This window comes from Stegodyphus dumicola, chromosome 2 (genome assembly GCF_044657685.1).
Source record: "Stegodyphus dumicola isolate Sdum_Otavi_A_Nest chromosome 2, ASM4465768v1".
NCBI lineage: Eukaryota > Metazoa > Arthropoda > Arachnida > Araneae > Eresidae > Stegodyphus > Stegodyphus dumicola.
In genome coordinates, this window is record NC_140769.1 from 170825071 (window position 1) to 170851026 (window position 25956).

Consider the following 25956-nt stretch of genomic DNA (forward strand, 5'->3'; position numbering starts at 1 on the left):
TCTCAAGAATCATCAGAGATTGTAAAGATTACTTCCCCGCAGTTGACACAATACCAATGATTGCATTTAAATATCAAAGGACCTTAAGCAACTTGCTCACTAACCACCATGAAATAGATGAAACTGCAGAATGACATTGTAAGACACCAATTTACAGCAATTACGTAGATTCTCATCACCAGCACATAATTACTGGCAACCTGAATATCATACAAAACCATCAACTAAAAACACTAATGAGTTATGGTACAAAATTTAGACCAGTCAGAAACATGACTACAAATTACTGTTACAAGACTATCGAAAACAACATCTACGAATTTATAGTTAAAGAATTTACCCATAGATACCTTCTTAAAATGGAAAGCTAAAATTCTTCAACGCATATCCACCGAAATCAGTCACCTCAAATTTAAAAGTACACTGAATTGGTCACAACTTACATCAGATATTAATAAATTAAAACAGCTTTTTACTATTACAAAAATAGATAAAGCAACTAATAACTTTAGCATTATATGAAAACAATTCTACACTGAGATTATTCATACAGAACTTCTCAACGCAACTACTTATCAATCAGCCAACCTTACAGAAACATCTATAATAAACAGGATTAAAACTTTTCATAAGAAACTCAATATTACTTTCAATGCAAACTACAACAGATTTACTAATCTTTATGCGATTCCCAAATTCCATAAAACACCATTAAAATTTAGATTTATAGCTAATGGAACTAATAATTACAAGAAAAATGTAGACTATTATTTTTCAATTCAACTTAATAAAATCTGTAAATTTATTTTCAATGATTGTAACACTAATCATAACTATTGCTGGATCATTCATAATAACACTCCTGTCATTAATACCATTCAAACCATTAACATCCAAAACATTAACTGCTATGATTTTGAAAACTTATATACCTCACTTCCTCTAGAAGAAATCTATACCAGTCTACTTGATCTACCTAATCTTTTCCCTAATATACTGAATATCATGACTCTTGACAAATGGAAAACCTACCTAAAATGCACACTTTTTCATAACTACATCAAGTTTCAAAATCAACTTTTTAAACAAGTCAGAGGATTGCCAATGGGCTTACATTCCAGCACCTCGATCTGTAATATCTTTTTATTTGTCAAAGAATTTAACTTCCAAAAAAATCTACAACCACAAGAGTTAAATTACTACAAAGACACCTACAGATATATTGATGACCTTATTACAATTAATAATTTTGGTAAAATTGAACACTCCGAGATTTATCCAAATTGTCTTACACTTAATAAAACTAATAATTCACAAAATAGCATAGACTTTCTAGATCTTCAAATCATTAACTACAAAAAACTTTTACTTTTTGACAAAACAAGAAACTTCAATTTCAATACTAACAAATTAATAAATTGGAACTCCAACATATCCAAAAAAGTAATTAACAATACTATAATTAATCAAATACAACGGATTAAAACTATATGCTCAGATACAATAGATTTACAACGCGAAATTTGGATCCTTATCAAAATTCTCAAAAATAATCTAATTCCCATTCAATTTATCAACCATTCCCTTAAAAGAGCAGGCGTTAAATACTCACTCTAAATCATTTAACTGATAGGGATATGATAATTTGTTCCTAAACCTGAGAAGGCGGTATAAGTTGGATGACTGTCAGTTGGAAGATTTGTATATAGTGTAATTACTCAATTGTATATATTGTAAAAAGCTAATTGTCTTCAGACATATACTGTTACTATACTGTTACTAAACAAATGGGCCTATTTCATGCCTTTAGTCTGTCTATCAGCTCTTGGACAATGAAAATTCCTTTTTCCTTTCTTAAATTCTTAATCATTGCGACACGACAATTAGCCAGAAATTAATTTATATATATATATATTTAACAAACATTCTCTATTCGTAAAAAGCAAATTTAAAGTTGATTAAATTTTAAATGAAATTGAATTACAAATAAATGATTAATTATTGCTGCGAACTAATCTACAATATCATTTAAATTCTGAGAGCATATGTTAATCAAGTGCAAGTATCAAAATCTATGAATATATAATAAATGTATAATATATAATTCCAATAATTTTTTTAATCCTAAAAATTTATAAAAAATGTATAAGTAAATAATTGTTGAGCAGGCAGGAGACAGACTTATCAAGGGGATCTTGCCTCCAAACCTAACTGTTCAATTATTCAATTCGTGTTTCGTCATCCATGTAGGCAAGGCTAAAAGAAAAATTCAAAACCGAAAAAAAACCAAATGTTGTGAATTACTAAAAAGAAATTTAAACAATTGGAATTTAGAGAAATTAGCAAGTGAAGATTAGAATAATTAAAGTCAATTAAGAGTAGAAAACCAAATTTTTTAGAAAACCAAAGTAATTTAGAAACTCTTGCCTACTAAAAACTTCCCCGACACGAATTATGCAAATAAATCAAAAAGAAACTAGATACTATTTATAAAAAATACATAAATAATACTAAAAAGGCAAGTCAAAAGTAAGTTTTAATTTAACTTACCAACTATTGGAGAGTGGAGCAGCATGCCAAACTAAGTGATGTTAAGTAATGTGTCATGTAGTGTAATTATTTAAATTTAACTATATTCTTTTGAAATTCTATATATATATACATATATATATAGTTTTTTATAATAAAATCAATTTAAACGATGTGGGCTTCAGAACTGTAAGATCTGCAATTCTATGCACGAAATAAACCTTTATATACAAAATATAATATTTATATACAAAATATAATAAAATATAATATTTATATACAATACGGCCGCAAATTAAACCCTAAACAGCGTTCGTACGGTCCTTAAGAGTCCTTAAAAAATCATTAGGTTTTTTGGAATGGATTTTTGGTCTTTAAAAGTCGTTAGTTTTGGCCAAAATCCACAGAAGGTCCTTAATTTTAATCTTCTGAAATTTCTGTCAGTTTTTACGAGTGCCACTTTTAGTGTGAGTTAGTATTTTGAAGGAATAGTTTTGGTGATTCACTGACATATATGGTTACCTTTTGAATGGGTTATAATTTGTTTCTATTTCTAATACAGTCAAAGTCGTTAATCCGGACTCGTCGGCACTTCGGCGATTCCGGATTATCGATTTTTCCGGATTATAGATCATCAGTTTAAATCTGGTAAGATGGCATGCAGAAATTATAAAATTAAAAATATGAAACCGTAATTTATGAAATAAAGAACAATTATGATCTGATGGGTATCAAAATTTAAAAAAAAAAGCTTAATATTTATTTGTTTACTTTATTAAACATTTCTTTCAATGTAAGTTGTTTAAGTTGCTTCGTTTTTTATGTGATAATACATTCGCTTTAATTCTATAAACATACATAATTTCTTCTTCAGTTACAAAGTTCCGCTGTTCAAGTCCTATAATTGCTGTGTCGAGAATACCGACTAATTTGTCAATCGAAATTTTTTCGTTTTCAATACCCTCTGTCACTTTCTTCGCTATCGGAAGCGAATTATAATGACGAGGAATTTGATTTAAATCACATCAAAGACGGAGTAATAAGCCAAATAAAATAAAAACATCTGCCTTGAAGATAAGGATAGTGCTGACAGATCAACTTCCAATTCATTGCGCTCCGCGGCGTTAAAGATAAACAAAGTTTAGATAAACAAACGTTAAAGTTTAGATAAACAAAGGATATGCCTTTATCCATTTTTTGCAGCAATTCCACTTTTTGTTTAATGGACTTCGAAATATACTTTCGCTTTGTAGATCCTTTACATATTAGTAAATATATATCAGAAATTCTATTTGACATAATCGAAAGTTCAAGCTTACTTTTATAAAATTGCTCTAACAGTCTGCAAAAAATAATAAGCCGAATCCAATTCGAAGATTAAGAAACAACGCAATCTGCAACATTAACTGAATTACATAATTTTAGCTTAGCTTATACCGTCCGTTATACATTAAACGCGCATTCGTAAACGTATTTTGCGCACGCGCATACGCATATTCGCAGTCGTAAAGGTCTTAAGCGCATGCATCAACGCGACGCATGCGCAGAAAGTTTGTAGCTTTGAGGTCCGGATTATAGATCATTCCGGATTATGGGTGTCCGAATTAACGACTTTTGACTGTATAAATGGTGGTATACTCGAATTTCTAAGCAAGAAGTAAAACATAATCATTTCGAAATTCATTTTTCCTAATGAAGAGCTCTTAAACAACTTTTCGCTTTTGGAGATGGGAATTCTTTTATTAAACGGTTCTAAATTTGCCAACATTTTGGCAAATTTTAAGATCAGTTTCTACAAAAAATTTTTAATTCCGAGATCTGGGAATTTTTCGACAATATTTTTTAAAACATTGTAACATTGATTAATTTCATTAAAATAATGGTAATATTGAAATTATATTTAAAAAATAATATTAATTAAAGCATTTTTATTTTTCTGTGTCATATTATAAAGTTCTATTATTATACAATATTTTGAATCTGAAAAATAAACAAGGTATAATGCTATAAAGTACAGTTTATCAAACAGTTCTTAGAAAGAGCAAAATTAGCTATGTAATTAATTAAAAATGTCTTCTTCCTAATTTTTTTCATAGTAAGAGTTTTTCCCAGTAATTTTCTCGGAATATTCAGACTTCTCAGATTATGCATCAGTTTTCTCTATAAAATTAATTTTACACTTTTTCCCTCCCCCCCCCCTTTTTTTTTTTTTTTTTTCCAAAAATATTTCTGGCATTTTGCTGTTACAGAATTGGTAGGGATAATTTTCTTTAGGGCTTTAGATATTGAAGTCTGGAAAGTTTAGGCTAGATTTATAGACCTACGATTCTAGAAAATTCAAGAACTATGTGACAAAATGAAAAATGCCTCGATGGTATTAACACGTAATGGATGTATTTTACAGACAGTTTGCGATGAATTTCTTACTTTTGGGAGAAAGTTTGAAAGAACAATGAAAACATAATATTTGAATGTTTTACTTCTAATACTAGAATCTTTATCTTATTATGTTTATCTTCCTTTTATTTTCTCTATTTTTCATTAGACACAAGCATGGAAAATATCAAAAAATATTTCTAATCTTATCACATGGGCAGGCGTGGAATAAAAGGAGTAAAAAAATTGAAAACTTACAATTTAAAAGATTAATCTAATATGTTTTAAAGCATCACACACAGTGCTATTTTTCTACCTAATGCAATCCCTGTAGATCCTAAATTCTGCTGCCTAGTCAAGTAACTTGTCAAAAAAATCTCTGAACTGATTTCGGGGGTCGACTAGGGGGCAACCTCCAGCGTTCTGGCTAAGACCTGTACTTAAACAGACTCTGCTCCTAGGATACATTATTAGTCTTCACAACAATTCGGTGGTTCGTTTAGGAGCGTCAGGGGCCGTGACGGTACTCTCAAGTCCATGTGCGTTATATGGTAAATAATATAAATGTTTCCTCGGAACGGGGGGGTCGCCTCCGTTCGTCAGCTCGGCTGACTTTGTTAAGCGTTGTCTTTGTTTTTTGGTGGGCAGCGTTGCTTGGCCGCCCTGTTTTGCATACATACAAACTCGATAGCCTAGGTCAACGAGTCTTTTCTCTCTGCTGCACTATACTTCTGAGGTTCCCTATAACTTCCTTTCTACATAGAAACTAACAAATTCTAAAATAAAGAAATTTCAAAAAATAGAGAAGCAATAAAAATTACACTTTTAATATGGGAGGATAAACATTCTTTTCTTCCCTAAAATGGAAATCGAACTTTGGTGTTACGCTTCTAACAAGAATTCACGTAGGTAAACTCTAAATGATTTACCACTTTTTATCGTGAATCAGTAGTTCGCTCAGTAAAGTAAATCCCTTCTTTGAATAAGTTCGCGAACGATTAGTAATGTTACAGTCTGTCGTTTGTTTAGTATTAGATGGAACAAGGGAAAACAAAAAGCACTGAAAAGGATACTTTTCTGGTAATTGACAAAGAAAGAATGTTATTGTGTGCATAGGAGGAATCAAACTTTCCTGGCACGCTTCCAATAAGAGCTTTCCTGTAAACTGTAAAAGAGCTACCACTCCATTTCATGCAGTCATTGTTCATTCGCTCAGTAAAGTGAACCCGTTCTTTGAACCCAGTTTTGGAGCGAATCGTCCAACTCTAATCAATAAGCCAAAAGGATTTGGCACATACTATTAAAACAAATTATATTTAATTCATAATCTGTAGAAATGTTAAGAGCTTTTTCTTGAGAAAAAAACTGGTTTAGTGTTTGCCTATTTCGATATTTAGTTTAATTTTGTCTAATTTCAAAATAAGAGTGATGATGATCAGATTTAACAATACATAAATTCATATTGTTAGAGGTTCAGATCTTCCAAATTGTAGATTAGGGATGTGAACAGCAAACATACAAAATAATTATTAATTATTTTATTACTTAGGTAATAACAGTATGGACATTCCTTCTAACCAGCTTTAAAATAATAACTAGAAAACCAAAAAAATGAAAGAGCCATAAAGTAGAAAAGCAAAATAAAAAATAGGCGAATTCTGCCTTGGGGTTCAAATGTGCCCTAGCAACCCACCTCATGGGAAATAATGTCCTAGTATTTACTTCAAGGATATATATCGGTTAAATATGACCGTTATGTAACTACCATAAGTATAACATAACAGAAAAATCTGTTTTAGGGACTCAGACTACCAGAGAAACTTTCAGAATACGAGAGATTTGATGAATAAAATAAATGAAGAAGATCTTTTTCGAACTATACTGGAAAGTATCATGGAAGAGCTTTAATAACAGTCGAATTCAAAAATGAAAAGTATGATGGTATTGGATATATCATATCAGAAAGAAATTTGTCGGTATCATATTCGCAATCGTAATTAGTGGCAATTTGGGACAGTAGGACATTTTTGTAACGTTTGCCACTTTATTGTATTCATATTAATGGCAAAACACAGGAAGTCAAATACAATTGGATATAAGATGCAGCAGTGTTTTTAATTAATAAATTTGTTATAGACAGATAAAGCAATCAAAATTATGTTTCAAGCATTTAAAAGGGCAGAACTGAGATTTACGAATTCCAGACTGCTATTCGCTTTTGATAAGTTAGGACAAAAAGTTATCTACTCTAGATAAGTGCAAGGTTTACCTCAGGATATTTAGTATCAAACATAAGAACGTATAAAATAATGTTTCTTATTCTGGTGAAGGATAATGCGATGGCCATATCAATTCTACATATTGATGTGTTCTCCGGTACTTCTCAATTTTTAAGATAAATTACAATTTTAGGCGGAGCGCACAGGAGCCCTAAATAAAATAAGTTCCGCTACTTCTTTTTATAAAACTGAACCACAATTTAAAGGGGGAAAATTATAATTCCTAACGTTTTGCTTTAACAATAAGCAGACTTTGCAATACTTTATTTCTTTATAAATAGAAATACGAACTCATGAGAACATGAGACGCTCAAGTAAAGTCCCCTCACTCACATGCGGAAACCTTTCCCTTTAAGAACAATAAATTTGGGGGAGTTTGTTTAGGAACACGTAAATTTCTCGCCATACCATCGTATATAGTGTATTGTTATCTATGCTTGCAGTTAGTTATCCTCCCAGGAAGGAAAATTTGTGTTCTTAAATGTGCGTTAAGTGACAGAGAGTACAATAAGAGTTAAATACTGAGATAATAAACTGCTTAAGCACGTCCCACAGTATCCACTAATGGGGGGAAGCGTAACCAGCAACTTTACATTCATCCTTTAGGAGTCAGATTAAGGACTCATTTTACCCCTGACACACATCTGCTTGATGGCTATAATTATATCAGCAGAGAGCCGCGTTCAAAGAGAACGTTCTCTCTCTCTAATTTTTTGTTTCCACCCACTCATACCCTCATTCTGTTTCGCCCTGGAATGGTCATCAGCTACATTTTAACTACATTTAAATTTTATGATGATAAAAGAACTTTTCCCTCCCCCTACGATCAGAGTTTAAATTGGGCCGGTGCTTCTTAGTTTTTGTAATAAATCATAATTCTAGCCGGAACGCACCAGAGCCCTGAATAAGAAAGCTGCGGCACTTCTTTTATGTAGTTGAATAACAATTTTAGTAGAAATTTTATTTTAACAATAAAAGTGTATTAAAAATCGCTTATGAAATTTCAATTTACCTCTTTACGTTGTATTTAATTTAAGTTAAGATTGAAGTAATTAAATAATTACTTCAATCTTTAATTATTTCATTAAATAATAATTAATTATCTAATAATTATCAATTAAATTAATTCTAATTAATTAATTATCTAATAGTTATCAATTAAATTATAATTAATTAATTATCTAATAGTTGACAATTAAATTATGATTAATTACATAATAATAATTGATTAACTAACAATTTATAAGCATTAATTAAATAGCTATTAATTAATTTGATAATAATTAACTATTTAATTTTAAAATTATTAATGAGTAATATAGTCATTTTATTTAATTATTTACTCTTGTTCCTCTTTGCTGACGGTCTTCCATTGGCTCCGGCACTTCTAATCTTAAAAATTAAGCCCTGGCTTGAATGCATTATGTATTTGGCTGACGAGACTAAAAGTTCAGTTTATGTAAGAACTACAGAGTCATCTGAATTCATTAAAATAGTGAAAAGTCTTTATGAAATGTCGATCAAATAATTCATCATGTCATCTCAAGAATAGAATTGTAAAATGCTAAAATGCATTGTAAAATGCTAAAATGCTTCTTTAAATAACACGATGTGAAAAGAGAATGTCATTTAGGCGAAAAACGTCTCTACTGATAAAGACAAAGGTAGAAGCTTATAATGTAGAGTTTGTAATGAAAGTATCCAAGCTAATCACTATCAAAGACTTGTCTATGTCGAGGAAGAAAGTGTCAAAAATTTCTTTGACTGTAAACCAGTTGATATATATCAGTAATTTCAGCAAACTGTTCAGTCGCAGACAGCTGTTTTGGGAAAATACATTCTTATAACATTATTATGTCGTTCTTCGTAGCTAAAAAGAGCATCATGTTTAGCTTTTCAGGCTCGAAAATTTCACTAGGTGATAATAGCAGATTTCCGAGTTTCTAACTTTCAGATTAATCTTCGGGTTTTCTTGTTTAATGAATGTTCCAGCATTGAAGTAATATTTGATGTTTAGAGTATTCTAGAAAATATTCACGTTTAAAAGTAAAATGTAGTATCTTAATAATACTAATGGCAGCTGTGGTAGCTCATTAGCATCTTGTTATTAATACTTCCGATTCTAGGCATCTTGTTGAATTACTGTTGTAGACTGAGAGGAAAATTGGGCCTATGTTGTTCGTGTGTGGCAGTGCTGAATAATATAGAATAGATCTAGAAACAGCGTATTTGTGTCGTCAACTGGCGCCGAACTGAGATTCTATATGCTGTGTTAACTGTTCTGTTTTCTCATGTTTTGTGTATGCAAGCCCATGAGAGCTTTTAAAAGTATAAATTTTGTATTAACATTTCAGAAGCAGTCATAGCTTGCCAGACAGAGTTGTTATCCGATGCTAAGTAAACTAATCGAGTAATGTTTGTTCAGTAACTAAAGATCTGGATGCTATCATCTGTCTAATTTGATTTCAGTATGTGGTGAGACCCTCCGTGGGTCCTCCCACGACGTGGGAGAGGGTTGGCAACACATAAGTCGGCTGTCTTGTTTATGCCGCTTAATCGGGCTTAACCAACACCTTCTTAAACAGAACCCCGACTACGAGACCGTGACGTCACAAACTGGCGGCTGACAATCGCCGTTAGTCACCTACTATCTGCCTTTAAAGTATACGTATATGCTTTTAAAGCTTTACTAACAGGAGGGTATTTTCTAAGGATGTAGATACATATTATTTTTCGTTTTTTTACTTTATATATATTGAAAATATATATTTTCAATTCATTCGCTGATATAATATTGGAAACATTTTCCTTTGCACAAAATATATTATATATTATTAATTTTTCTATGATCTTATATTGTATGTTTACAGTTAAAATAATGCTTTAAAGTACTGGTTGACTTTTGATAAGTAACAGTAAGGTAATGTTGGAATCTCCCTCCATACTAATAATATTCAAGTCCTTTAACTGCATAAAAAATATATAAGAAGGATGTGTGGAAATATTTTTAAGGATATTAGAAGTTTTTAAATTTTAGCAGGGTAGATTTATAAGCACACATATTACACGAAAAACCTCAATTTTCTAAACCTTTTATTATTTTCACAATATATCCATGCAAAAATTGCGCTGATAATGATTTTACTGAGACAATACTTATAACATCCTTATATGAAGATCTAATACTCTGCAGCATAAAAACACAAGCAGAATTAGCAGCGTTTTCACAATTATATTTTGCTACATTCCTATTATATTTTCACCTTTGAAATCTAAGAATGGCTTAATGTGAATTTCGTCAACCATTAAAGTGACATATTATCGTTTTCATCTAAAAAGCGGATTTTTTCCTTAGCATAATTCAGGAAATTTTCAGGAGTTTGCTCCACTTTAGGATCAACATTATATTCAGAATACAATCTTTTCAATGTAGAAGGATGTGGCAAAGTAACATATGCACTATTTCTTAAAAATTTATAGCAATGTGGAGAAATTGAAAACATCAAACTTGATACCAGCTGCTCAAATATAAACTGAACTACTTTCTTTTTATGTTCAGGGACATTTTTTTCTAATTCCCGAAGGCTTTGAGTTACGAGTAATAAATTTTTAAAGCTGTTTTCATTATTATCACCTTTAATTTTTGCAACTTCTTTAAGCAATGAACAGAGATTATGCACATCATTAATTTTTAAAAGGAATTCATGGTTACTAATTTTTGTTAATGGAATATCTCTAAAATATGCTTCCACTTGCAGATCATCATAGATAATGACTGATGCAGATATAAAAGGAGCAAATTCTGTGCTTATCTGGAATGAAAATATACTATTTTCTTTAATCACAACTGTTAAATGATCAGGTATCTTAGCATTTTTTAGAAATGATGAAAGCTCACTCAGATTACTATACTTACCTAATTACTAATTGTAAAGTAATAAAAGCAGGATTTCTAGTAATGCAATTTATATTTAACAAAACAAGTAATAGCAAGCATATGTGCGTTTGTCTTCCACTCGGAAAGGGGGGGGGAAGAAAAGGATTCTTAGTGACATAAGTTTTAATAATATTTGAATTTTCATGCATTAGGAATTTAAATTATTTCTTGTTTTACGCAAAACTGTGCACTTTATATTACAATTTAAAAAAACATAAGCATATTTATTGCCTTCACAGTTTCTTTAGAAAAACTTTTAAAACCAAAATATATTAAATATTAAGCTAAATAATTTCATTTGTTGCCATATACGTATGGAGTTAAAAGTTCCAAGTTATAAAATTAATCAAAAAGTAAAAAATTGGACATTTTAAAAAGTAAGTGAATATTTAGCCCGCAGTTCGATACATAATTATTAACCATACAATTCGATACATAATTATTATCCATACAATTCGGTTAATCGATACGTAATTACACAATATTATACACAATGTATTCTATAAAAATGAAATTCCTTAATATTAACGTATCCATTCTTTTAAATGTAGAGGCAAATAACTTGAAATTTAATAAATTTAAATTTCAAGTTAGGCTTAACTTACCCGAGAATACTTCGAAATGGTAAAATTTTCTCGCGGTATTGATTTTAACCATCTATGTAATACATCTTGTTGCTTAGGAAATCTATATACTGATACTTTAGAACCGTCACAATAATTTTCTCGGCATAACGGCACACAGCACTTTAAAGGCCTGATTGAAATCGAAAAAAAATATCAATATCAAATTAAGGCGACATGGTTCACGCGCCTTCTCACGACCAAGGACGAATTTCCCCTAACTTAATAATGCCATCTAGATGGCCTTGGTTTAGGGGCGATTTTTCGCACCCCATCGAGAAGGCCAACAGTTTGTGACGTCACTAAACTACAAGCCTTCAGTAGGGAGGCTTGTGTTTAAGAAGGTGTTGGCTCAACCCCCCCCCCCGAGCTAGTCACTCGCTCTGTCCGTAGTTTGAAAGTGGGTCCATAGTATAGGGGATATTTTATACACGCGTGGTATACTCATTAGGGGGCAAATGAGGTGCTGGTAAGAGCGCGATGAAATTCGCGCTGACACCAGCCTAAGAAACTAGTATCATGGGGGGGTATATCTGCTGCCTTCACAGAACTAAAGCTACCGTTTTGTTCGAAGGTCCGTTGAAGTTCGACAGGGGCTGTAAGGGTATTGTCAAGTCTGACTCGGACAAGACTTGTGTCACCGCTACATACTAAATAATTCTAAAGGTTGTTCTTGTGGGTTTCGGCCTCTTGGGATCGCCTTCAGAGGTTTGGTATTAACTGTCTTATGGGATGCCTGACGGTTTGAGTGCCGCTCATTTTAGTCTGCTGTGTCTGGTGAGACATAGGAATTTTTTAATCCGAGCTCCTGGAGACCTTGCTGAGAAGTCATTGTGCTAAGGTGCTGCTGCATAATAATAATAATAATTACAACGCCTTCAATTAGACATTTATCAAATAAAATGCCTGATAGCTTAGCAAAAAATGGGCTGTATTCGCGGTTTCTGTGGAAGATCTTGTTATGAATATTGGGAGAGATGGTTAAGCTGAGTAAATGTGGCTAAATGGCAAAGGTGTCAGCACTTGTTATTACTAGAAAATGGATGGCAGTTGCACTAGAAAATAATTTTCCACCAATGAAACTCATGTAATTATTGCATGACGGAGGACGAAAAGTTGATGACAGTTTGCTGTACAAATTAAACCTATCTATTTCTCCAATGTGATTGTTTAGTCAGAAGAATAAAACTGAAATTTACTCTATTTGAAGTACACTGATCTTAGAAAATGTTTAAGTTAATAAAGACTCTGGAACACGAGATTGTAATAATATAATGTCTATATCAGTGGTTCTCAACCTTTTTTTCTGCACCATGCATCGCTTTCGCAATTGATAGACGATCATTCCTCTCCCTCCTCCTTTCCAGTCTCGGAAACTGCATACACAATGAATTAAATATAGATAATTTTTTAAAGTGCTTCATAAATTACGCAAGAGAAAGTATGGAAAATGTTAATGAATACCAAAACTTAAATAACAGTAGTTTTTAATATCCATAAACTAAATACCTAAATAAAAGGCTGACCTCATTAGCCTCCTGAAAGCATGAAATTCTTCCCTGGGGGATTCCAGCCCGGTTGAGAACATCTGATCTATATTAATGTGATTTAGGTGAAGAATAAAAACAACCGATTTTTAGTGATGTTTGATAAATTCTTAGAATGACAGTGCATACAGCAGTTGTCTTTCCCCACCTAATATATTATATTTTTCTTTTGTGGTTTTATAGAATACCATTACCGTACTAGTTTTATAGTTGGATCACCTGTCAGATACATACAAGGCATAAAATAAAAAATCAGCTGAGTTACTAAAATCGGAGAATGCCCTGAATATATTGTGGACTTTTATGAAGAAGAAAAGAAGTAAACAGTATAATCAAGGATGAAGCTTGTAGATTATTAGAGATAATGTCGAGATTGTCTGATTGTAGCTTCCATCTGCAAATTTTAAATAAGCAAAATAAGGTTTTTGGAGGACAAGAAAGATCATAATAGCTTAATGAAATTAATAAATTTGGAATCATTACCATTGCATTTACTTTGAAAGCTCAGCGTACCACTTTATGTGAGCAAGGAATGTGATCTTTTAGGATCTGATAGCAAACTAACTTTTGGCTAGAAATTCTTTGGCTACAAATAAGTGATGATAGTAAATACACTGAAATATCATACAGAAACAAAAGAAAATTTTTGTAACATAAAGAAGTATTTACGAATTCTTATTTGAAATATTAATGTTACAAAATGAGTGTAACATTAATATTTCAAATAAGAATTCGTAAATACTTCTTTATGTTACAAAATAAGAAATTCTAAAATTTCTTGTTTCGTGAAATTGTAAGACATCTAGTGTTTTTAAATGTTTTTGGAGCATATTTACATGTAAAACTAAAATATAAAATTCAAAATCTTGATTAAAATACTGTCGATATATAAATATGAAATCACTACATTTTAGCTTTTAGGCACACTTCATTTTACCTTTTTTTTTCACTGGCAGTGAGCAGGTCGAAATCGAGAGAATCTTAATTTCTCTTTCAAAGCTTTCTTTCCATTTCATGTTCTTTTAATTCTAACTAGCTTTTCTAATATGCATTTGTTATATATATGCATATATATTTATAAGTAATGAAGGCATCAAAAAGAGATATCAAATTTAAATTTTAATTCCCTTTTCTTCCCAAGAATTTACTTAAAAATCTACGCCCGGATGTTCCTCCCCTTACGATTAAGCACCATTTCTCCCAGCTGTTAGTTATAGATATTATATAACGATTATTACCTAAGTCCAGCCAATTTTGAAACTTCATTATTTAGATACTGCCAGAAATATTTACTTTAAATACTTACTGTATTATGTTTAAAATAACGTATTCACATTTTACCGATTTTCAAATTGCATTTCATTTCCATTCTGTGTTTTAATTGGTTACTGCATTAAAGCGAGTATAATGTTTCCGAAGATAATCTAGTATAAAGACGCAAAAAAAATTATTTACTGTTAAGAAGAACTACTATTTGCTATCCTTCTTCGAGGACTGGGCAGATCTCTGAATAATACTTTCCAAATCTTCTTAATTTATTGTTTTGATTTGGCATCATTTTAATAGCAAAACAAACGTAAAAAGAAATAATAAAAAATAACACTATGCCGAAGTGTTTGAATTTGCTTACCGGAAACTAACATTCCCTCCTTGTCTGGAGGTTGTAGTTGAACCCAGGGACTTGTGTGTCACGTGATATATTGACGCAATGCCCGTACTTCTACAGGGTGGGTGTTTTCAGTGGGTGGTAGGGTGTCCTTGCGTAATAATATCAACGCTCGCCTCAAAGGTATGTCGTATTTTGCAGTAATGTTTCGTGTATATATGATGTGTTGATATCACCTGTTTATCATATGGTGCACTTCACTGTGTACTGCATGTATATGAGATCATGAAGCGATAGCTGATAACGAGTTATATAAACATTAATTACTTTTGTTTAGATTAGGAATAAATAAAGGGGAGGATTTTTTTTCCTTATTCCCAATCGCTTGCTGTAATAGTCTTGCTTGCGAAGGTCGTTTGCGCTTACTTCCTTCCAAGTTAGCAGTGTGAAAGTTTTTGAAAGTAAAAGTATATAATACAGAATTTTTTTTTTTTTTTTTTTTTTTTTTTCAGTTAACCAGCAGAAAAAAAGCCTTTATGTCCTCGACTTTGCTTGGTTAACTTAGCTTATCCTACAAACACAGTTTCACTCTGTTAATCGGAATATTCGTATATGTTGGAATTACCTGTATTGCTAAAATCATTTGTATTTATGTCTGTTCAGTAATGCATTTCATTAACTGTAGATATCAGAACATACACTGTGTTGTTTGCTTATGGAGAAGTGCCTGTCAATTTTATGTTTACATGAAGAACAAATGTCTTGCAAAATGAGAACTATATGAAGTGAGAAATGAGTTCATTCAATGAATTTCAGTTCTTGCTTTTGAATTAAGCAAAATGCTTATTTGATGATCTAATACTTACTCTTGCACTGCTGTTTCTGATATCAGCATTAAACAAAATATTTGTGTGGGAATAAAGTACCATATAAAATTATACAATAATTTAAGGAGAAGGAATATCAGATATTTAAAATATTGTTCTGTGGTACTTCTTTAGAAATAAAAGATGTATGTACCTCTTAAATTTATCAGGCCTTTTAAACTAACTAAATGTACCTCTTAAACTAATCTGGCAAAATATTTTTCCACATCGTAACAATGTACAGATGTTTTTAATCTAGTGCCATTTTAACAGCAAATAAGTATGCAAAGAAATAGTAATGTATTTTAAAATAGTTACAATACTTATTGTGAAAAGAGTTTTGCTTGACCTTACCTTTTTGTAATTTTATGAAGTTTCTTCTACCTGAATTGAATGGATAGTTAATTAAAATCAGTGAACTTAGATAATGGATAGTTAATTAAAATAGGATAGTTAATTAAAATCAGTGAACTGAAATTGGCTCATCATGTTTTTTTTCAGTATCTGAAATGTATCCACATAATTAATTAATTTTTTTTTGCGATAGGTATTTCCTTATTTAGCTTTCTTTGGGAATAGTTATATAGCCGTCTTCAGTGGCATAGCTAGAGAGGTCAAAAAGGGATAGGGGGACTCCAAATTAATGTTACAAAATTTTATAATTAAATGTTTTCCATTCTTGGCAAGCAGTAGGGGGCACGGAATCTTCAGTTGTACCTAGGCATTGAAAATCCTAGCTACAACTCTGGTCATCTTGGTGCTTTACTTCTAAAAGTCCACCATGCATTTCCTGAACCATATTGCCATATTTTGGCTAATTTCTTTTATTAAAACTGTAATGCGAGTAATGGTTATAAAGACAGTTATTACAAGGAAAAAAGCCATATCAAACATAGATCATCTGCTGCCGAGAAAATATGCAGCCAGGTAAAAATGCCGAGTAGTATGGCTTAAAGTATAGAGCTACAAACAGGTGTCCCATCTCTATTATGGGCTGAATGGTATGAGAGTGGCTTTGTAAACTATCATACCAGACAGAGTGTCTTATGTTAAATGTTGCTTGTGTACAGTGGATTAATTCTGTTCAAAATAAGTGGTTTCAAGAAATTCGTCCCTAATGTGTATAAATGCAAGCTGAGTTGCTCTGCGTAAGGCCCTCCAAAAATCTGAAAATTTTCCTGGCCCTTAATTCTCTGCCGCCAACTGCAACCTTAAATGCAAGCAAGAACTTTCTAAGAAAACTGCTGTTTGAGATTATTCTCTAATCAGTTGTAACCCCTGTCACATTAAAATTTTAATTTTTATATTGGTTGAAATGCATGAAGTAATTGTATTTGCAAAGAACAGATGAAAACAAACTGTAAATACATTCTGAATCATGTCATTGTGAGCAGCTGTTTAAAACAACCACTTCTAAAAGTGATCTGTATATTTGAGAGCATAGTAAATATTGAATAGCACCTCAGAAAATAAAATTCATTTGAAAATGTGGCAACTATTCGGTGTATTTCATTATTTCTCTATATGAATTTTTGTTAGAACTGGTTTTTCCTAAAAAAAATATTTCTAGAAAGTCTGTGCAACTTTGGATTAAAAGTGACGATTTCTGTATTTGAAAACTATATACATTTTTTTTTATATTGACTTAATCAGCATGAAACTACATATTTATTATTTATGAAGAAGATGTAATCTTTTTATTCAAAAGAAATTAAACTTAACGGAGAGATCGTGTGATCACTGCAACTTATGCCTTCATTGTTGTAGGTCTTTAGAGTAATTGAATATCTAAAAGCCAAAGGGTTAGAGTAGAAAGAAGGATACCCATTGTATTATCGCGAAGTTGATGTTTCATTTATGGTAGCTTGAATAGTTGAATGGTATGGAAACTCTATTATGATGTAATCGGTTGCATGATTGCAGTAACTTCATAAGGGCTTGTGGTGTGTGTGTTGGTTAGGAAGTATATTGCTTGTTTTGTCGTTTAGACGGTAAAATGGCTGAATGTGGTAAGATTAATTTGAAGTTTCTGTATGATTTGGAAAGAAAGGTGAAAAAAGCATTACTTGACTGGTGTGTAAATGAAGGTTTACTTAGTAGCCATTATTAGGTGTCCTGTTTGTAGGAAGGAAATGTGTGTGGTCAACCGTTGGAAATGCGTACGGTCGAACGCTGTTACGGAGGATATTTTTTACTCTTATTTTGTGAATTTATGTGCCGACGCCAGTATACAGATTCAGATAATTTTAGGAAGTTTTTGGATGCTGTTAAGGAATTTTGTTTGAGTGAAGACGTATTAACTCGTAAATAAGGTAAGTGGATATTTCCCTTGTGTAGTGCAAAGATGAATTAAGTTTTTTATGTTATTTCATTGTTTGATTTAAAATGTAGTTTATTGAGATTATATATATATTTTTTGTTGGCTGCTCCTTCAACTTTTCAAGTGAATATAGTTCGATGTGTACATGGACAAAGTCAAGAGAATGTGCAATGCCTAGTTTGTGCAATTTTCTGATGTTTTTTTTTAAGTGAAAACAGGTCAGTGTGTACATGGGTAAAATCAAGGGAGTGTGTAATTCTGGGATTTTTTTTTAAAGTGAAAATAGGTCGATGTGTACATGGATACCGAGTTTGTGCAATTCTTTGTCTTGTTATTTTGGCTTTGTGAAGCGGTGAATAAATTGCCACTACTCAAGCCAAAATAACAAGTCAAAGAATTGCATAAACTTGGTATCCATGTACCGTCAAAAATCGCCAAGTTTCGGCAAGGGGTACCTGTAAATATACTTTTATCGCCCAAAGTACTGATACTGGGTTTAAATCCTAATAGCAAAATAGGATGACCTTGTGGGGCTTTCAGTACTTTGACTTGTGTGCACTTCAAATATAAGCCAGTTTTTCTTAACAAGTTTTTGCTTGAAGATATCATTCCTATGCAGATAAACTTGTTGGTTCTTTGAAGCCAAGGGGTTTAAGAAGATTTTGTTAGAAATGTTGTTAGAAAGGCAAGTACATCTCAAGTGCTATACAGTAGTAAAGGAATTCCAGTTTTTTCTTCTGTTTCTTTTGCATTAGATGTGTGATTTTCAGGGCTGTTATCTCGGCATGTGCAGCGCTCTGGGCGGCACAATTATGGGCATAAAAATTTTTAGAATTTAAGTAGGAACCAGGCAGCAGAATTTTGTTGTCAGATAATTTGTACCTGGTGGCAAAAGTCTAGCTCAGGCTCTGGTGATTTCATATTTTGATTTTTTAACTTGTTAATAGTATCACTAAACATCTGCTTCAACTGAGAATTAACTGTCTTTACAGTACAAAATTATTCCCTTATAAAATTCATGAAATATGAACTATGCACCCAATATCAAAAATTTTGTGCTAAAATGGAGCCAAGGGTGTTAATTTTTTTTTTTTTTTTTTTTGCTTTTTCAAATGCTTTATGTAATTATGATTGTTGATAAGATAAGATCTTTGTGTATTGTTTGAAATATCTTTGAATGTTTTCAAGTAACTGAAAGCTTGTTGCAAGACAGTTTTGCTGTGGAGAATATAGAATATCCTAAATTCATTTAGTTTGAATTCTAATTCCTTGTACTTAAATGGACTGGCCTTATAGAATTGTTATGCTTTTTCTCTTATGTAATTTAGGTATAAGTATCGTATGCTTTTCTCATGTGTATAATAAGGAAGTAGTTTAGGAATTAGTTTTGCTGAGGTATTATATTATCCACTGGGCAACTAGATCCTAAATTATCTGCTGTAATGAAATAACCTTTCTTTAGTTTCTTTTGTGCTCACCGATGGACGAATGGATGATATAAAAAAGAACCCCGGTAATGTGACAGGGGCTGAAGTCTCAGCAAATGTCTTAACTACATGGAGGTTTTCATCGTTTGCTGATACGTGAATACAAATCAATTTCACTTCGACTTTCCTTCACAAAAGCGTCCCTCCTCTTAGGCAGGTAGCTTTTGTGTATGTATTTTACCATGATTGGCTTCAATTTCATATGTATTATTTTTAAGTCATGAATTTTTAGTTTGGCAGTAACATCCTTGAAGAGCCATCTTCCCTAAGAATTGCTATTATTAATGATATAATGATAGGGAAACTTCTTTCTTCAATTCCTTTTAGTTATAGATTGTACTATGCCTTAAACTTTTATGTAGGAAATATCTGAAAATCTTCTTTGATTAAGAATTATGCTGTGGATTTATGGTGAGTAAAAGAGGATAACTATCTATATCATTTAGTCAAAGCTCAAATCTCAATGAAAGCGTAGACACCTGTGGCTGTAACATTTATGTACAATGTAGGCTTCTAAAATCTGTCAACCGTAGCCTTGTTTGATCGTAGAGATAGACAAGTTTGAGATTCATAGTTTGGTTTGGCTTCTGTTAATTAAAAATGATATCATGAAGTATAATTAGATAGCCTTTATATGCTCTCCTTTAAAAAAAAAAAAAAATAATCTTACCTATTTGGTTAAGAATTTGGCCAGAAAGTGTTTTTAAAGCTATTGCTTGGCAAGTTTTCTGGCGAGAAACTTTCCCTTCATTTTGGTTGATTTTCTGTATATATTAAACTAGTGAATTTTTTTTGTTAAGTGACATTATGTATATGCCGATATATATACATCTGTTGATAGAAATCTCAAACTGTATTCTCTTATCCGTCTTTCTTTTAACTTATTTGATATACGAGTTTGCAGTTAGTTTTGATAATACTAGTTATTTACTTTGAAAATAAAGTGTATCTGAAATATTCAGAAAATAACATATTTAAAAATACTGCAGAAAAATTTTGTCGTTTTCTTTTAGTTATATATTTTAAGTTATGCGAGTGTAAAATTTAAAAAAATCCTCTATTATTTTCCATATTTACTGTATTTTTGTTTGAGAAAATAGTTGTATGCACTTCTCTTACTCATCTCTTGCTCATTTATCAGAACTTTGCATTCTTTATCTTTTAAAATGCTATTTGGAATTTTAGGCATCCAATATTCTTTGTTTTCATAATACTCTTGGAAGTGTTGGTTAGAGTAGAGAGAAGGGTACCCTTTGTATTATCACGAAGTTGTTGTTTCATGTATCACCAAGTTGTTGTTCTATTTATGGTAGCATGAGTAGTTGAATGTTATGGAAACCCTATTATGACGTAATTGATTGCATGATTGCGGTAAATTCGTAAGAGCTTGTGTGTATGTTGGTTAGGATGCTGGTCATGATATGTGGTTAGGTATGTTGGTCATGATATTGCTTGTTTTGTGGTTTAGACGGTAAAATGGCTGAATGTCGTAAGAATTTTGTGAAGTTTCTGTACGATGTGGAAAGAAAGGGCATCATTACTTGACTGGTGTGTAAATGAAGATTTACTTAGAAGCCATTATTAAGTGTCCTGTTTGTAGGAAGGAAATGTGTATGGTCGAACGTCGGATGATAAACGGCGCTATGGAGGATATTTTTTACTCTTATTTTGTGAATTTATGTGGCTACGCCAGTATACAGGTTCTAGTTCAGATAATTTTAGGAAGTTTTTGGATGCTGTTAAGGAATTTTGTTTGACTAAAGGTATATGATTCTCTGATATTTTTTTAAGTGAATATAGGTCCATGTGTACATAATTAAAGTCAAGGGAGTGTGCAATGCCAAGTTTGTGCAATTCTCTGATTTTTTTTTTTAAGTGAAAGAGGTTGTTGTGTACATGGATAACGTATTTGTGCAATTCTTTGTCTTGTTATTTTGGCTTTGTGTAGCGGAGATCGCTACACAAGCCAAAATAACAAGTCAAAGAAAGCCAAAATAACAAGTCGAAGAATTGCACAAACTCGGTATCCATGTACCGCCAAAAATCGCCTAGGGGTACCCGTAAATATATTTTTATACGGAAATGTTTTATGTTTTATCTTTGTTGTTGGTCTTTAGTAAAAAGTTAATTGAGTAATTTAGTTTACAATTTTATTTATTTTTGTTTATTTTATTTAACTTTAATATTTCCTCATCTTCAGTTCATGATATTTGATGTACTTCATAAAATCATCTTCAACATTTCAGAATTTAATGAGATAAAACAATTCAGAACATTACTCTTTTCATTTTATTTTAGTGCAACAAATGAATTTTTATGTTGTTTTTTTTCGAAGCGGTCAAAAAACTTTTGTCTAAAAAATACAGCCAGTTTTATTCGTACCAATCATGTGACTAGGTCAGTCGCTTGTTTTGGGCACCTTTACTTTTGTGCTGCCTCAATGTAGAACATTTGTTTGATTTTTGGACATTTGAAGAGCATATTTCTGCCAGCTTCAAATTGTGCATTATACCTTTTGTTTTGATAATACACATGCTGGTGTACTTAATTTTAAACATTCAATTAGATTTATCACTTGCTAGATTATTTCATCAGCTGAAATAATTGAAACATTTCTTTAATGAAGCATTTCACAAAGTTGCAGGAAGTATAGAAATTTCTTGGAGTATGGTGATAATGAAAGCTTATGAATCTTTAAAAACATTTTCTATTTTAGAGTACAAAATCATTCCAACTTCATGACTTTAATGAAACTGAATATGAGTTTTTCATACTTTCTCTTCAGCCTTTTTTGATTTTCAAACTGATTTGGTAATCTAACATTACAAACTGTTGTGAGATCAAAACATTATGTTAATTGTAATTGTATGAGTTTCAAGCTCCTGAGAAATGTTACTTCTGTATTTTATTTATTTGAAATATGATAATAAACCTAACATGTATTTGAAAAAAAATTGCCTAAAGTAGTTTGATTTGTTTATATCTGTGTGTACATCAACAGAGACAACTGAATGTAATGAACTGAACAAAGCAGATTGTAATGCAGGAAATGTTTCTTCAGTGTTTTACTGAAACATCAGATATTTTTTTCCTAACTTTTCCCTAGTACCATTTGTGCATTAACCTGTTGAGTGCCCCTCTCGAGTTAACTTAGAGTTAACAATTTTTTTTTCCAAAGCCGTGATGCACGTTTGGCTTAACTTGGAGAAAAACTCAGCTCAGTGTGGTTAACATTCAGAGTTAAAACACGGCACTGAACAGGTTAAATATTGATGCAAGTAATTTTGATTAAGACATTGTTTTCAAGAACCAAAAGTACATTGGTCATACCAGATATGTATGTTTAATTGTCAGATTTAGTACAGCAATGCATATCCCAGACTAGTTAAGCTAGAAGCGAAACTGATAATTCAAATAATAAAATCAGTACTAATAACTGGTAAGTCAATTAGTAATAGATATGTTAACTACAGTAGACGTTCATTTTTACGAACCTCTTTTTTACGAACACTCTCGATTTGACGAACTAGCGAATGGTCCCGAATACACTCCCATAGATGTAATGTAATTTTGCGCTCTTATTTACGAACTACAAATCAGGAAAATATCTTTTTTGCGAACTCAGTTTTTATACTTCTGCGTGTTTCATTGGGACAAAGTGTGAAGGTCAAATAAAATCTCCAACTATTTTGAGGCAGCAAGTGCAAAACATTCGAAGAAGTACAGTAAGGAAGGAGGGGGCGGAGAAGAGGGGGAATTAGGACAAATTTATGGTGTTGTTTGTTGTGGGAGGCTCTCAGAAGAGCATCGGCTTGATGTTGTTGGGTGGGGGTAAGACCATTCGTGTTAAAGGGGTTTGGGTTGCTTCTAAAAGAGAGTTGTTGCTTTTTGTAATGTCATAGTCATTTGATCTGGACAACTCAATCAGTGAAGTCTCGTTAGTCGAGAGGGAGATTGGGCCAGTTTTTGTTAAGTAAGATTCTTAGAGCTATGTCGCAAATGAAGAAACGAATTTGTTTAGCGGTTGAAATAAAGAAGAAGATTTTAAGAGAAGTTGACGAAAAAATATTAAGCAAGACACAAATTGCTCAGAAATATGGAATTCCTAAAAATAGTTTATCGACGATTTTAAAGGCAAGAGAGAAGATCTTTGGAGACGATGAACGGAAACGATAAAAACGGAAACGATGAATGTGGACCCTCCTCTCGAAAATATTTTCGAGAATCAAAACACCCAAATTTGGAAAGGGCTTTGCTTGTTTGGTTTCGAAAGATAAGAAGCTTAAACATTCCAATTGATGGAAATGTACTTAAAGAACAAGCACACTTTTTTGCTTCCAAATTAAACATCAAAGATTTTAAAGCATCGGATGGTTGGTTACAGAAATTTAAATTTCGGAATGGTTTGAGTTTCCGGAAAGTGTGTGGTGAAAGTGCAGCAGTAGACACGTCATCAGCAAATGAATGGAAAGAAGAAAAGTTGAAATTGCTTCTTTCTGAATACGCTGCAGCTGACGTTTTTAATGCGTACGAAACGGCTTTGTTTTTTAAGATTTTGCCCGAAAGAACATTAGCTTACAAAGGAGATAAATGTGTTGGAGGTAATAAAGCTAAAGAGAGACTTGCAGTTTTGATTGCAGCCAACATGACTGGGTCACAAAAATTGCCTCTGCTCTTTATTGGAAAATATCTGATACCAAGGTGTTTCAAAAATGTTCAGAAGATTCCTGCTGCATATTATGCTAATAATAAGGCCTGGATGACTGGCAACATCTACGAAAAATGGTTGAGAGATTTAGATAACCGTTTTTCAGCAGAGAAGCGCAAAGTTCTCCTAATCGTGGACAATTGTACTGCACACATGGAAGTCACTGAGCTTCAGGCAATCCGCGTGGGATATCTCCCACCAAATGCAACTGCGGTTTTACAGCCAATGGATCAGGGGATAATCAATAGTTTCAAGCGAAAATATAAGACAGTGCTCTTGCAAAGAGTAATCCTTGGCTTGGAAAGGGAACAACCTTATCAGATTGATATTCTTGGTGCAATGCATTTATCAATCAGTGCATGGAATGATGTTTTAGATGAAACAATTTCTAAAGCCTTTCGACATGCAGGTTTTATTAAAGAAACAGATGTAACTGAAGAAATCCATGACAATAGATCTCACGACGAAGATGAGGTTCTCATGCATGAACTTCGCCGTAGAAATCCACAGTTGCCAGAACTTTCATTCGAGGATTTTTTAAATGTGGATTCTAATGTCATCTGCACAGAGGAAATATTGGATCACGATATTATTAGCAGCATAATCAACGAGAATGAGAGACTTTCAGATCCAGAAGAAGAAGAAAATGAAGTAACACCAAGACCGACTTTAAAACAAGCTGCTGAATACTTGTCAGAACTTAGACGATTTTTTGAGGCCAGTGATAATTGTGAAATGCTAACAAATATAGAGAAGATGGAGTCTTGCATTGTACAATCTGTTGTTTTAAAACAGACAAAGATGATAAGTGATTATTTTGTTGCTCAATGACTTAATAAAGGTACGTTTTACAAATATTTTATATTTCTTGTTTGTTTAATAGAATGGATATCATTTATTAAGTAGTGATACTATTAAAAATAATTCCTAATACATAAATAAAAGCATGGAATAGTATCACTAACCTGTCTCGAAAAGATTAAAATGTGAAATACTAACAATTTCCGATGCCTTTCTAAATTACGAACTCTCGATTTAACGAATTGTTTTCGTAGTCCCTGCGAGTTCGTAAAAACGAGCGTCTACTGTATTACTTAAAGATATTTCCAAAAGAAAAAGAAAAATTAGTTAGGGAGAAGAAAGATACAATATCATAAATTAGTTTTTACCTTAAACGAGTGAACCAGTCATAACATAGGTAGATAACAAGTGAAGACTTGGATACTTCAGCTGTTACATCATTGTGAAGGTGTGAGGAAATGCATGATCTTCATTCAGAAGAGAGACTTGGATTTCATCTTCATGTGTAATACTAAATCTATTAAGATCTGTTAAATCAGATATTTCAATACTGAATATGATAGTAAAGGATAAAGTTTGCATTACTGAAAACATCAAAGGCTAGCTAACATTGAAGGGCAAAATCACTATGAAGAAACTCTGGGAATTTTTACATGCTTTTGAGTTATGTAAGCAATGCATTCGGTAAATTTGTAGATAGCTCAAATGTTACATAAGTTTGTAAACTGCTTAAGTGTAACTTCATAAGAAACTACAATATTTATTATATGTATTTAAACAGAATTATTTTATAAAAGAAAAATCATGCAGCATATAAAATACAAAAACATGGAAAAGTGTCTAAAAGAATATTAAAAAAAAATATTTTTCAAGTAAG

The 25956-nt window shown here is 32.0% G+C and overlaps 1 protein-coding gene across 1 annotated transcript in view; it reads left to right on the forward strand.

Annotated features, from left to right (window-relative positions):
* The first annotated feature begins 14878 nt into the window (after window positions 1-14878).
* LOC118184304 (uncharacterized) overlaps window positions 14879-25956 on the forward strand; it is a 113410-nt gene continuing 102332 nt past the window's right edge. The window contains exon 1 of the mRNA XM_085811449.1: window positions 14879-15080. The gene's annotated coding sequence lies outside the window, so the exon portion shown is untranslated. The remainder of the gene's footprint in view (window positions 15081-25956) is intronic.